The sequence below is a fragment of the Aegilops tauschii genome, chromosome 5 (genome assembly GCF_002575655.3).
Source record: "Aegilops tauschii subsp. strangulata cultivar AL8/78 chromosome 5, Aet v6.0, whole genome shotgun sequence".
NCBI classification, from domain to species: domain Eukaryota; kingdom Viridiplantae; phylum Streptophyta; class Magnoliopsida; order Poales; family Poaceae; genus Aegilops; species Aegilops tauschii.
In genome coordinates, this window is record NC_053039.3 from 537,964,105 (window position 1) to 537,978,110 (window position 14,006).

At 47.7% G+C, this 14,006-nt stretch overlaps 1 non-coding gene across 1 annotated transcript; it reads right to left on the reverse strand.

Annotated features, from left to right (window-relative positions):
• Window positions 1-11,771: 11,771 nt before the first annotated feature.
• LOC109774930 (uncharacterized) lies at window positions 11,772-13,888 on the reverse strand. The gene has a single exon (XR_005758293.3). It is a non-coding gene; the product is annotated as an uncharacterized protein (transcript).
• Window positions 13,889-14,006: the final 118 nt, after the last annotated feature.

The following is a 14,006-nucleotide window of genomic DNA, read 5'->3' on the forward strand; positions in this document are numbered from 1 at the left end:
TGCATACAATAAAGCAACAACCATATGGCTCCTGCCAGTTGCCGATAACTCGGTTACAAAACCTGATCATCTCATACAATAAAATTTAGCATCATGCCTTGACCATATCACATCACAACATGCCCTGCAAAAACAAGTTAGACGTCCTCTACTTTGTTGTTGCAAGTTTTACGTGGCTGCTACGGGCTGAGCAAGAACCGTTCTTACCTACGCATCAAAACCACAATGATAGTTCGTCAAGTTAGTGATGTTTTAACCTTCTCAAGGACCGGGTGTAGCCACACTCGGTTCAACTAAAGTTGGAGAAACTGACACCCGCCAGTCACCTGTGTGCAAAGCACGTCGGTAGAACCAGTCTCGCGTAAGCGTACGCGTAATGTCGGTCCGGGCCGCTTCATCCAACAATACCGCCGAACCAAAGTATGACATGCTGGTAAGCAGTATGACTTGTATCGCCCACAACTCACTTGTGTTCTACTCGTGCATATGACATCTACGCATAAAACCAGGCTCGGATGCCACTGTTGGGAAACATAGTAATTTCAAAAAAATTCCTACGCACACGCAAGATCATGATGATGCATAGCAACGAGAGGGGAGAGTATGTCCACGTACCCTCGTAGACCGAAAGCGGAAGCATTAGCACAACGCGGTTGATGTAGTCGCACGTCTTCACGATCCGACCGATCCAGTACCGAACGCACGACACCTCCGAGTTCAGCACACGTTCAGCCCGATGACGTCCCTCGAACTCCGATCCAGCCGTGTGTTGAGGGAGAGTTTCGTCAGCACGACGGCGTGGTGACGATGATGATGTTCTACCGACGCAGGGCTTCGCCTAAGCACCGCTATGATATTATCGAGGTGGACTATGGTGGAGGGGGGCACCGCACACGGCTAAAAGATCAATGATCAATTGTTGTGTCTTTGGGGTGCCCCCTGCCCCCGTATATAAAGGAGCAAGGGGGGAGAGGCGGCCGGCCAGGAGAGGGGCGCGCCAGGAGGAGTCCTACTCCCACCGGGAGTAGGACTCCCTCCCTTCCTTGTTGGATGGAGAAGGGGGAAAGAGGAGAGAGAGAGAGAGGAAGGAAAGGGGGGGCGCCGCCCCCCCTCCTTGTCCAATTCGGACTAGAGGGGAAGGGGCGCGCGGCCTGCCCTAGCCGCCTCTCCTTCTCTCCACTAAGGCCCATGTAGGCCCATTAAACCCCCGGGGGGGTTCCGGTAACCTCCCGGTACTCCAGTATATATCCGATAACCCCCGGAACCATTCCGGTGTCCGAATATAGTCGTCCAATATATCAATCTTCATGTCTCGACCATTTCGAGACTCCTCGTTATGTCTGTGATCACATCCGGGACTCCGAACTACCTTCGGTACATCAAAGCATGAATAATAAACATTTATCATGATATAAGGAAATAAATAATAACTTTATTATTGCCTCTAGGGCATATTTCCTTCAGTTGGATCTCCGACGAGCACCATGGTGACGGTGGTGGCTGTTACTCCTGCTCGTGTTGGCAATGAGAGGTGCAGCGACAGTTGGCTCGGGCACACTTTCTGTCGTTGGCAGTGGGATATGATCTCATCGCGCTTGTCCTAGTACCCTCGCAATGACATGGGTGAGTTGGCGAGCAAAAGGTTCATGCTTTGGCATCAATGAGGGTGACGCTCGCGGGTGTCGTTCTTTCCTTGAAGACGACGTTCTAGTTCTCCTCTACGTGTGAGGGCTTCGGGTGAAGACTCTTTCCACTGTTGACTCAATAATGATGATGCTTTGCGCCGTTCTCCCTCTTGAGGGCGTTGTCGTGGAGCGCAAGTGTACTACGACATAGTGTGGTATTGTACTCATATCTTCATATATATTATTTCGGTATTGTAGACGCACGCGTACGACATGATTTGTTTATCCAACGATCTACTTTTGTAGGAGTGCTTCCTCACCACCTTGTATCGTTCGGCCATGCTTTAGTTTGGTTTGTGCTTTATGTATCGTTCGGTGTGCTTTTAGTTTGGTTTGTGCTTTATCTATAAAGCTGGATGAAAGTCTGTTTTGGGAGTGAAAGATCGTTGATGTCGCCTAGAGGGGGGGGGGGTGAATAGGCGCTTTAAAATAATTACGGTTGAGGCTTGAACAAATGCGGAATAAACCTAACGGTTAATTTGACAAGCACAAAACCTAAAACAACTAGGCTCACCTATGTGCACCAACAACTTATGCTAAGTAAGGTAAACAACTAAGTGATAGCAAGATATATGACAAGAAACAATATGGCTATCACAAAGTAAAGTGCATAAGTAAAGGGCTCGGGTAAGAGATAACCGAGGCACGCGGAGACGACGATGTATCCCGAAGTTCACACCCTAGCGGATGCTAATCTCCGTTTGGAGCGGTGTGGAGGCACAATGCTCCCCAAGAAGCCACTAGGGCCACCGTAATCTCCTCACGCCCTCGCACAATGCAAGATGCCGTGATTCCACTAAGGGACCCTTGAGGGCGGTCACCGAACCCGTACAAATGGCAACCCTTGGGGGCGGTCACCGAACCCGTACACTTTGGCAACCCTTGGGGGCGGTCACCGAAACCCGCCAAATTGCTCGGGGCGATCTCCACAACCTAATTGGAGACCCCGACGCTTGCCCGGAGCTTTATACCACAATGATTGAGCTCCGAACACCACCAACCGTCTAGGGCGCCCAAGCACCCAAGAGGAACAAGCTCAAGGGTACCAAGCACCCAAGAGTAATAAGCTTCTCAACTTGTAACTTCCACGTATCACCGTGGAGAACTCAAACCGATGCACAAATGCAATGGCAAGGGCACACAGAGTGCCCAAGTCCTTCTCTCTCAAATCCCACCGAAGCAACTAATGCTAGGGAGGCAAAAGAGAGGAAGAACAAGAAGGAGAACACCAAGAACTCCAAGATCTAGATCCAATGGGTTCCCCTCACATAGAGGAGAAAGTGATTGGTGGAAATGTGGATCTAGATCTCCCCTCTCTTTTCCCTCAAAAACTAGCAAGAATCCATGGAGGGATTGAGAGTTAGCAAGCTCAAAGAAGGTCAACAATGGGGGAAGAACACGAGCTAAAAGGATAAAGTTGAATGGGGAAGAAGACTCCCTTTTTGTAGGAGCTCCCGAATCCAGCCGTTATGTGCTCAGTCCGTGCACGAGCGGTACTACCGCTCAGGGGAGCGGTACTACCGCCCGGGCGGTAGAACATAGAGAGCGGAGCAAAACAGAGGGCGAGGCAGAGCCGTATGAGCGGCACTACCGCTGGAGCCAGCGGTACTACCGTTGGCCGCAGCGATACTGCCGCTTGACCCAGCGGTACTAGGGGCGGTGGTAGTCGTGGTACTACCGCTCCTACTGCTGCTACTACTGCCGCTGAACCCGACACGAGAAAACCACGTCTCGAGTCGAGGCGGTACCAGCGCGGAACCGGAGCCGTACTACCGCTTATGGCCATAGGCGGTACTACCGCTGTGGGACGGCGGTACTACCACTTGTGGAGATACGCGGTACTGCCGCTCCGGTCGAGCGGTACTACCGCTGGCGCCAACCTTATGCCAAGTCCATGAAAACAAGTACACTCCAAGGAAGACCAGAACTGCCATAACTTCTGCAAATCAGATCCGAATTGAGCAAACTCAAGCTTGTTGGTTATAGTAAGAAGAGGCAGGGGAGGTATGCCTAACAAAAAGAGGAGTGAAACCTCCAACAGAGAAGAACCGGCAGAACCTCCAACATCGAAAACATCATAGAAGAAGCATGTGAACTCCGTTTTTGATGAACTCGAGCTTGTCATCAAGATGACCAAAAGTTCTAAGACTCACAAAGAGAATCAAACAAGAACCAAGAAATATGATGCAAGGATGCAATGGTTTGAGCTCTCTACGAATGATACGATCAAGCTACTCATCGAGAGCCCCCCTTGATAGTACGTCAAACGATCCTATAACCCGGTCTCCCAACTACCACCATGAGACCGGTAAAATAGAAAACCTATCAAGGGCAAACCTTTGCCTTGCACATGATCCACTTGAGCTAGATGATGACGATCTTCTCCTCCTCAAGATGGACCACCTTTCTTGATTGCGTTGGGTCGATGGAGACTAGATGATTGCTCCCTCATACTCCACTATGGGTGAGCCACTCTTCAGCACATCTTCACAAGTCCATTGACACCACAATGGACGGCAAGCTTCAAGCACTTGATCTCTTCATGATGCTCCGCTTGAACTTGCACACCGCAAACTTGATGACGACCACCGCTTGATGTCGTCCTCCATGGGTTGTATAATATCTTCCTCTTGACGCTAGCCCATGGAAACATACCTAACCCCACATAGAAATCTCACGTAGACCATGGGTTAGTACACAAAGCATAAAGGACAATGCTTACCTTACCATGCGATCACGTGATCCCTCTCGGTACATCTTCTACGCTTTGTGTGTTGATCAACTTGATTCACTCTTTGACTTAGTCTTGATCAAGCTTGAATCTTTCCAACTCTCTTCATTTGGATGATGTCTTGAAGGTAAACATGAATGATCACACACACTTCTTCTTCCAGACATGCTTGCAATAAGCTCAACACTCACAAGACCAATCTTTGGATAATTCCTTTATAGCACCTTGGTCATCACAAACTCTCCTTGAAACCAACAAATGGACTCCAAGAAAAGCCTATGGACAAACCCTTCAAATATAACTCAAGGCAACCATTAGTCCATAAAGATTGTCATCAATTACCAAAACCAAACATGGGGGCACCGCATGTTCTTTCAGGGAGGAAAGTTAAAGGGTGAATTGCCTCGTGAAAAATGACTTGGCCATTCACACCCATCGGATCAAGAGTCAAAGGACGAGATTGATCAGCAGTCTTTCCATTGGATCAAGAGTCGCTGAATATGATCAATCAACAAACTTGCATTAATGCGAACCAACCTGTGGGTGGATGGTTAGAGGGGCTGTGGTATCTCCAGCCCACCAAGGTTCAAATCCTGGTGCTCGCATTTATTCCTGGATTTATTTCAGGATTTCTGGCGATGCGCATTCAGTGGGAGGAGACGTTCCCGTCGACAACGAGGTGCCTGCGGTGACTTCGTAAATTTCAAGATGATATGCCGGCTCAGTCTTTCGGAGGTGCTCATAGGGGTAGGGTGTGCGTGTGTGCGTTCATAGGGGTGAGTGTATGCGTGTGTGTATATGAGTGCTTGTGTCTGTACTGATGTTCAAAAAAAAACTTGCATTAATTTGTCAAATTGTTTCGGTGTCATTTGAAGAGAATCATCTCATCCTAGTATCAAAATTTTCAAAATCATTTCATCTATTTCAAACATTTCATCATATTGTAGAAACACAAACCCCAATGATGTCGGTAGCATTTCAATCAATTTCATTATCATTTCCACGCATGTACCAAATATTCATACATATACTAATCATTTTAGTCGTTTTTCAATCAGTTTCACACATGCGACCTTTTTTGGAGCTGCAATCACATATAGGGAGGGGGGGGGGGGGGGGGGGGGTCGTCACAATCACACATCTAACAAAGTCAATGGCAAAAGATGAAAAAAAATCAACATGACGTGACATAAATAGAGTGGTTGAATTTTAATTATGTCACGCCGTTTGATTTATAACTAGTAGTTTTTTCTGGTGGTTGTCTATTTTAGGGAATTTTCTCCTTGTGTATTTCATCGTCTATTTGCACGATCAAGAAGAGATTAACTGTTCCTTCGAAACGAGAAGACATCAACTCTTGTTGGTATATAGACATATTTTTCACTTCTCACCAATTATTATCATCTATTTATTTTCTTACAAAGACCTCCAGTTCATATACATTTTCTTTTGCGAAAAACTTCCGATCTATCTATTTTCAATCATGGCAGTACAACGAACACCAGAAATAATAAAAATTATATCCAGATTCATAGACCACCAAACGACGACTACAAGCACTTAAGCGAGCCAAAGGCGCGCGGCCTTCATTGCCCCTGCATCGCTGGAGTGGGCACAACTTGTTGTAGTAGACAGTCAAAAAGTCTCGTGCTAAGGCCCCATAGGACCAGCGCATCAGAACATCAACCGCCGTCGATGAAGAATAACGTAGATCGGAAGGATCCAATCCAAAGACACGCGAACCAGGGGCGAAGACAAGGGGGGCGATCAGGAGCTAAACCCCTGCCAATGGCTCGCCCCCCCCCCCCCCCCACCCCACCCCCAACCGTTTTTAGCAGCCTACGTACTGTTACATCGCTAATGGCCGCGGATAATTGCATCATTAGCCCGTGTAAAATTATTACGCTGAATATAAAAGACCAAAGTGGCAAAGCCCAATAGCCCATACATATATAGGCGTACGGCCGGTTGCAGCTGGCTATTCTTTTGCCTCTGGGAAATCTGGACGATGTGATCCGTCGGATGGATTGATCTTGGTGCGTATTCTGCTGGACTACTTAGGGCTTTTCCCTTCTCACCGGCCGCCGCACATGCCTTCTGCCGCCGTGCGTGTCCTGCTAAGGGCGCCGGCCATCCACCGGTCACGACGACTAGATGAGCAGGTGGATCAGATCATCGTAATACAAGCTAGACCCTGTTAGCCAGGTGACAATGATTGAAGATATTGGCCCCAGGTACCACTACGCACGAGTAGATATTAATATATATTTTCATGAGTTATGATCTTGGTCTGATTAATTAGGATTGCATATAGTAATATAGAGCCTTTGACACTGTACATTTCTGGATCCACAACATGAGTTATTTGACATGTCTAATATATATGCACGGCTTAATTAGAGTATGAACTTGCCCATTTTCTAGCTATGTTTGCAACACTCTAGAGCTAGAAATCTCGTTTTCACTTGCGGATTTGACGGTTGAATAATTTTAAACAAGTAAAACTACATACACAATTGTTGATAGATTACTATAAATCTTTCAGTCAACCCCCACAACCGAACAAACCATTTCTCCATGAAACTAGTCAAGCCATGTTTTCGGAAGAAAATGAAGACGATTTTCTTCAACATTACATGACTGTCTATATTAGCAAGGAAAATAGCGAAGTTTGCATTATCAACTTGTTCAACGTTGGAGGTCGTGGAGCCCAATTTGAGTTAATACAAATTGAACATTCTTTTGTAGTTCCGAACAAATGTTTTAATGATTTGTCATCAAAGTATTGCGATGTTCCATGACTTCTCTGAACATTGGCTTTTCGCCCCCCTCATGTCGAAATCCTGGCTCCGCCCTTGACGCGAACGTAGACGGAAAACGATGAGATCCGAGCAAATCCACCAAAGATCGATCCGCCGGAGACACACCTCCACATGCTCACCAAAGATGCTAGACGCACCGCTGGAAAGGGGGCTCGGCGGGGAGACCTTTATTCCATCTTCTGGTAGCCGCCGGCGTCTCGCCTTCCTGAGCAGAACACAAACCCTAACAAAACTGAAAAGAACGACTAAAATCGGAGCCCTCCCACCGGCCCTTGTCAGGATCCACCGCGCTCCCATGGCCCTAGGGCCACCGGAGACGAGACGGACCTGCGGCAACGCCGGCGAGGCAGGAACCCTATCTTTTTTCGAGGAGGAGGAGGAGGAGGCTATCCAGTTCATATACATTAACAGAGAACAAAATGAGACCGACCTTGGGCTCTAGTGGATGAACTTGGCTTTTAATCTTGGCCTCATACCATCCAAGTTTGTTGTGGGTCTAGACCTTCAAGTTTGCTAATGGGTTTAAGATTAACAATTATAGTGGTCAGATCATGACAAGGTCCCAAACTTTTTGATTTCTAGCCACACTCTCTCTAGAAGCATACACAGACGGAGGCGTAGAGCCGTAGATGATGGCCTCATTGAAGCTTGCCATAGGCGATGACATCTACAACTTGCACATCTATTCGCTCTCTGCGCCAGGGCACTCTCTCGCGGCCGCCAATACCATGCTCGACCCTAACCTCTCCGATCTAATCTCCCCCCAAGTCCAATTCCTTCTTCCCCATGATGTTGGAAATTTGGAACTATTTATATTCAGTTTGATCCCTTGACGTATGTGTCAACCCTTCACTCCAATCGGTAGACCAAAACAAAAGCCAGGACAGACATGCACGTGCAACCCGTGCGGCCGAGCAGGCCCCTGCATTTTCTACCACTTCACTTCAACCTAGCCACTGCAGGGCCACTAATCCTGCCTGGCCTGTACTGCTGAAAGTACTAGACCTGGCAGACAAACCAACTCTCATTTCTGGACCTCCAAAATAGGCTTTGAATAATCAAAGTCTTTTTTTCCTCCCCTAGGAGCGAGAACGAAGAGGTGCAATGCTGCGCGTGGATTACGACTCCGTTGGTCGGTGCAACACAAGAGAGCAATCATATACAATAGGTTCCTACATGTATATACGTGTGACGAATCGACCCAAACTTGTCAACCCATTTGCTTTTCTTCATCCAGTGTCCACCCGCTATCCTATGGCAAATGCCGATCAATCGTTCGCATAGGAGGCCGGGATAAGAGCACTTCAAGTCTGTGTCTTCAGCGTCGACCGGAAGTCACTCAAGGACCCTCGATCCCATGACAAAGGGCTCCATTTTAGAGTTTGGCACAATGCAACTAGTTTTGCAAAAGCCCCCGTAATGCCTACCATTTCTATGCCCTAAGGTCTATACCTTGGTGATGCACCTTCATAGTGAACTAGTGTAGTATTGGGGACCAGAGAATGCATACGACCAAGATTTTCTCCATACTCTCAAGCCTAACATTTTCCCCTACATCCACCCATGTTTCTTTTGGCACTCTCCCTCAATCGTATTGTTCTCTTTATGAGAGAGCATGATGCATAAAGGTTGTTTTGCAGCTATATATATAGCTGGTGATGAACCGCATCTTTTTATCTTTGATCAATTGTACAACCGAGTTAATAAGAATTCAAATACTTTACCAGCCATCCTTCCTGTAATGAGTGTCTGTTCTCATCTTATGATGGTGCATGTATTTTATAGATATACCAAATGAACGTCCTCCATTTTGTAAGAGATAAGCCGCTCTACCCTATATTGAAGGAAAATAAATTCTTTACCTACCAATTATAAGATGAAGTTCGGTCCTGTATATTCAAAATGCCAATTAAATCAATATCCTAGAAATAAATTGATATGAGACTGCATGGAGGGAAGACGACTATATATTTTTATCTCAGTCCTATATACCCGTCTGTCCTCCCCTTTCCTCTCCTCTATTCCCAAGTGAGGTTGTCACATGCGGTAGACTTTGGTGACAATACTTAATTGGATAAGTAATGTGAATAACCAAATACAAACACCACAAAATCTTGAAAAAGAAAGTGAATTTTTTTAATACATAACTGGCTAAATTTTGTGCAATTTTAGGGGATTCATTTCTAAAGCCAGAAATTGGATAAATATGTGTATGTGTAGGTCTGGGCATTAATATTTGCAAACTGCTCTATTGCACATTTTTAGATCCAAAATCACACTAGGATACTCATGTTCAGTCTTATTCGCCATGTCCTAGAAATATCCTTCGCAAAGAAGAACAATGGAATGCATGCATTTTTCCTTAAGTGTCAAGAACAAGAACGTGACATGCACATTTCTCTACATTGGCAGCGGATGGTGAATGGATGAAGAAATTGCCATCATCCTTCCACACGTGCAAAAATTGCTACTTTGTTTCGAAGCATCCATTCAACCAGTACATACTCAGAAGCAATTGATAAGCCTTAAGCATCGAGCGAGTGTTTGATCATGTCCCACAAAGGAGTATCTTCTAATCTTATCAACAGATTTAATATTCAATGTGCGCAAAGTTTATCTCGTTATGATATATTCATGAAACTAGATTCAAACAAATAGCTTTGCTAACTCAGCTATAGCTTAGATGAGATACCTTATTCTAGCTTATTAGCCCTCTTGGCAACAAACACTAGTCAAACATCTGAATACGCCTATATATCCACTAGTTAGGTGTTTGATTGTGTGTTTCCACGGGAAAGTAAATTTGTCTCCATTCATATTTAGTGTGTATTTGATTTTGACATATATTACAAATTATTAAGTGTATTTCATTTTTAGCCCAGTAGATGCCAAGTCCACCACTGAATAAGAAGGATGGTTAAATACTCACAAAAAATTACTCTTCTAATCAACGTTGTAACCAAGAGCTTTTGAGTCCCAAACTATCCTCAAATTAATGCCTTGATCACCATGCATGAAACAATAGACCTACTAAGAAAAGTAACATAGCAAGTATGATTAAAGGGACGACATTGTACACGCAAATAATTCATTTATCTCCGCCACACACCCCCTCCAACTTGATTTATATTGTGATGACAATTGTCCTCATCTATTAGTTTTCCTCCCCCTACACTCTCGTCTATTGTTGTGCCATCATATGTCTCCCACGAAAAACATATGCATTTTTGTTTTGGGTCTTTATATAACATATTAAAAAATATTTAAATGTGAGTATGCTTAAGTTATATTTGTTCTTTAGCTATTATAATTTTTAAAATTTCATTGCCCCCTTTTTGCATTTTGCACCGGGGCCTCTTCCCATAAAAGAAAAGTTTCACACCAAATAAGTGAAGATCATCACCAATGGTGCGGCGTCTACCATCTTTTCCATAGTTTAGTTGCTAGTCCAGGTTTTAATTAACAAGACATAAATTAGGACGAAGCTATTAGATATAGATTAGAACAAGCTATTAAGTGCATTTAAAGCTTAACTTCGATGGAGGGTGATGCCAATGTGCCTATAAAGTCTAAGACACCATATGGAGTATCAGTTAGACGGATGGGGCCTATAAAGTCTAAGACACCATGCATATGGAGTATCAGTTAGACGGATGGGGCCTTCGAGGCAATCGATTCAACCAGGTGTTTGATAACTCTCAGGAGCAGCAATGTTAAATGGGGGCAACAGCACGGGAGGAATTCATTTTTTGTGGTGCTCCTCGGGTGCCAAGCCTTGATTTTCAGGGTGAAAACCTAAGGTCTGACTTTCATTGGTTGTGCCTGACACAACTGATGTCCCAACACAACTTTATATCTGGCCAATATTCTCCCTTAGCTACCTAGGTTTGATCAGGAACAAATTTATAGAAAACATAACATTATTTATGAGGAGGAAACATTCTTTTTTTTTTCTCAAAAAGAAACATTTCATTGAAAACCGAACAATTCATACAAGGAAGGAACAATGGTTTCATAAAGAAGGAACAAATTCTCTAAAATTATATGAATAAGGAAAAACATAAATTGTGTATGATTTCGTTGCCGATGGAAGAAACCACTTTCAACATTCGGGAAAAAAAAAGAACAAAGCACTTTCAAAGGAGTCATCCTCAAAAGATGCAAAGTTATTCCATCGTGCTAGTGGGTCGTCCATATGATTCGTGTAAAAAAAGTAAGTTAAAGGTTAGAGACTAGCTATTGAGTTTATTACTTCGGTGGAGGGCGATGTCAGTGCGCCTAGAAAGACTGAGAAGCTATGCTAAGCTATTCCATCATGCTAGTAGGCCGTTCATATCACTAAGCCAAGCAGGTCTCAAGTACAGTAGTAGTGCACAGTACGGTTCATGCCTTTCTGAAACCTGTCCAGATCAGAGTAGAGATCGCACTATGTTGTTAGCTAGCTTAATCTGTAAGTTTCTCCGTACCTTTCGATGTCGTCGTTTCTGAACAGAAAAAAAAAATCTGAATTTCAGCCAAAAGATTGTCAAGACATAAGTTGGCATATGATCCGTGGAAACTGGATTTGGAAAACATACATCAAGCAGCCAAGCAAGACAAATTAAAGTACGCACAAATTACATCGAAAGGGGCATACATTGGTCCTCTAGTGCAAATGGAGAAAGGAGGTTTTACTACAAGACACACCTGTGGAACGGAGACAAAAGTTGGATCCGACGGCGTCCCTCGATGGATAAAAGTTATTCTACTATGATAATAGGCTGATCTTCTGCAGGAGTCCACATCTGATCATCCTCGTGAATCCAGATCTGATCTTCCTCAGGAGTCGTCGACAAGGTTTTGCACCTCGGCATCGGCTCTTTGCCGCCTGAAAATCCACGGCTGAAAAGGGCGACGACCGACAGTCCGACCGCCCAGGGGAGGGGGCTCGTGGAGAAGACAGCAGAGGCCACGAGGGGGCCAGCCAAATGGAGGATCTGGAAGTACATCCGCGGTTCCGCCTTGAACGCGGCGCGTGATATCAGCACGCCGGCGACCTCTGGTGCAGCCATGGTAACGCTGGCGCAGTACTGCCCACAGATGGGGAGTAGGTAGGCGAGCGCACCCCCGACCCCCATGGCGACGACGAACAAGCAGCGCCCGCAGATGCAGATGACCAAGACGAGCGCTTGTGCGACCAGCACTCCGGCCAGGACGAGCGCTTGCGCGACCAGCACGCCGGCCACGAAGGCCGCGACGCCGAGGACCCGCCACCAGAACCAGACTAGGGTCGCGACGCAAACGACGGCGGCGATGGCCAGCACGACGGGGAGCGCGACGGCGGCGGCGTCCTTGAGCCACCGCCACAACGCCTCCACGGCCGGGACAAGCTCGTGGGCCGTGCTCGCGGCCGTGGCGACGAAGCGCTGGATGAGCGGCCAAAAGCCGTCCCAGCCGCCGGCGACGGTGTTCTGTATCCACCGCCAGAAGGCCTGTAACGGCAGGACGAGGTTGTGGGCAGCGCTGGCGAGCGCGGCGGGAAGGTTGGCGAAGAGGCCCTGCATGTGCTCCCAGAAGCCGTCGAAGTTGGAACTGACGCCGGCGGCCGCGGCCTGGAGCCACTGCCATACAGCTTCAAACGGCAGCACCAGTGCGTGGGCCGCGCTGGCGAGCGCGGCGGGAAGGTTGGCGATGCAGCCATGTATGAGCTGCCCCAGACCGTGGAAGCCGAAACTGACGCCGGCGGCCGCGGCCTGGAGCCACTGCCAGAGCGATTCGAACGGCACCACTAGAGCGTGGGCTGCGCTACCGAGCGCGGCGACGAGGTTGCCGAAGCAGAAGCCGATACCCGCGGCGGCGGACTGCAGCAAGTGCCAGAGCGCCACGAACGGCACCGCCAGAGCATGGGGCACGCTCCCGATCGCCGCAACGAGGTTTCCGAAGCATAAGGTAACGCCCGCGGCAGCGGACTGCAGCAAGTGCCAGAGCGCCTCGAACGGCACCGCCAGAGCATGGGGCACGCTCCCGATCGCCGCAACGAGGTTTCCGAAGCATAAGGTAACGCCCGCGGCAGCGGACTGCAGCAAGTGCCAGAGCGCCTCGAACGGCACCGCCAGAGCATGGGGCACGCTCCCGATCGCCGCAACGAGGTTTCCGAAGCATAAGGTAACGCCCGCGGCAGCGGACTGCAGCAAGTGCCAGAGCGCCTCGAACGGCACCACCAGAGCGTGGGCCGCGCTCCCGAGCGTGGCGAAGAGGCTGTCGAAACAAAAGCTAACGCCGGCGATGACGGACTGCAGCAAGTGCCAGAGCGCCTCGAAAGGCAGGACGAGCAGGTGAGCCGCGGCGGCGAGCAAGTGCCCGAGCACCTCGAACGGCAGGACGAGCAGGTGAGCCGCGCTCGCGAACAGGCCCGCGATGATCTGCCACAATCCGTCGAGGGCGAAGCTCATGCCGACGGCGTCGGCGGCGATTCCTCGAGCCACACCGCCACCTGCGCCGCGCAGGAGCCTCCGTGCTGCTGTGTCGGCGAAGGCCATGGCTAGCTCACGCAACTTTTCTTCTTCTGAGAACAAAGCTTCCTTCGATCTGGAGTGGAGTGGCTGATCGCTGCTGGAGTGAGGAGTCTTCTTTATTAGAGCGAAGGCCATTGGGCAGTCAGGGCGGCTTCGTCATGGGCTTCCCAAAGCATCAGCTGCTCTTCACGAAAAGAAGAAAAGAAAATGCCCATTGGGCAGCAGCGACGGCAACGTCGTGGGCTTGTACCTTCCCAATACTGGTTTCTGGGGC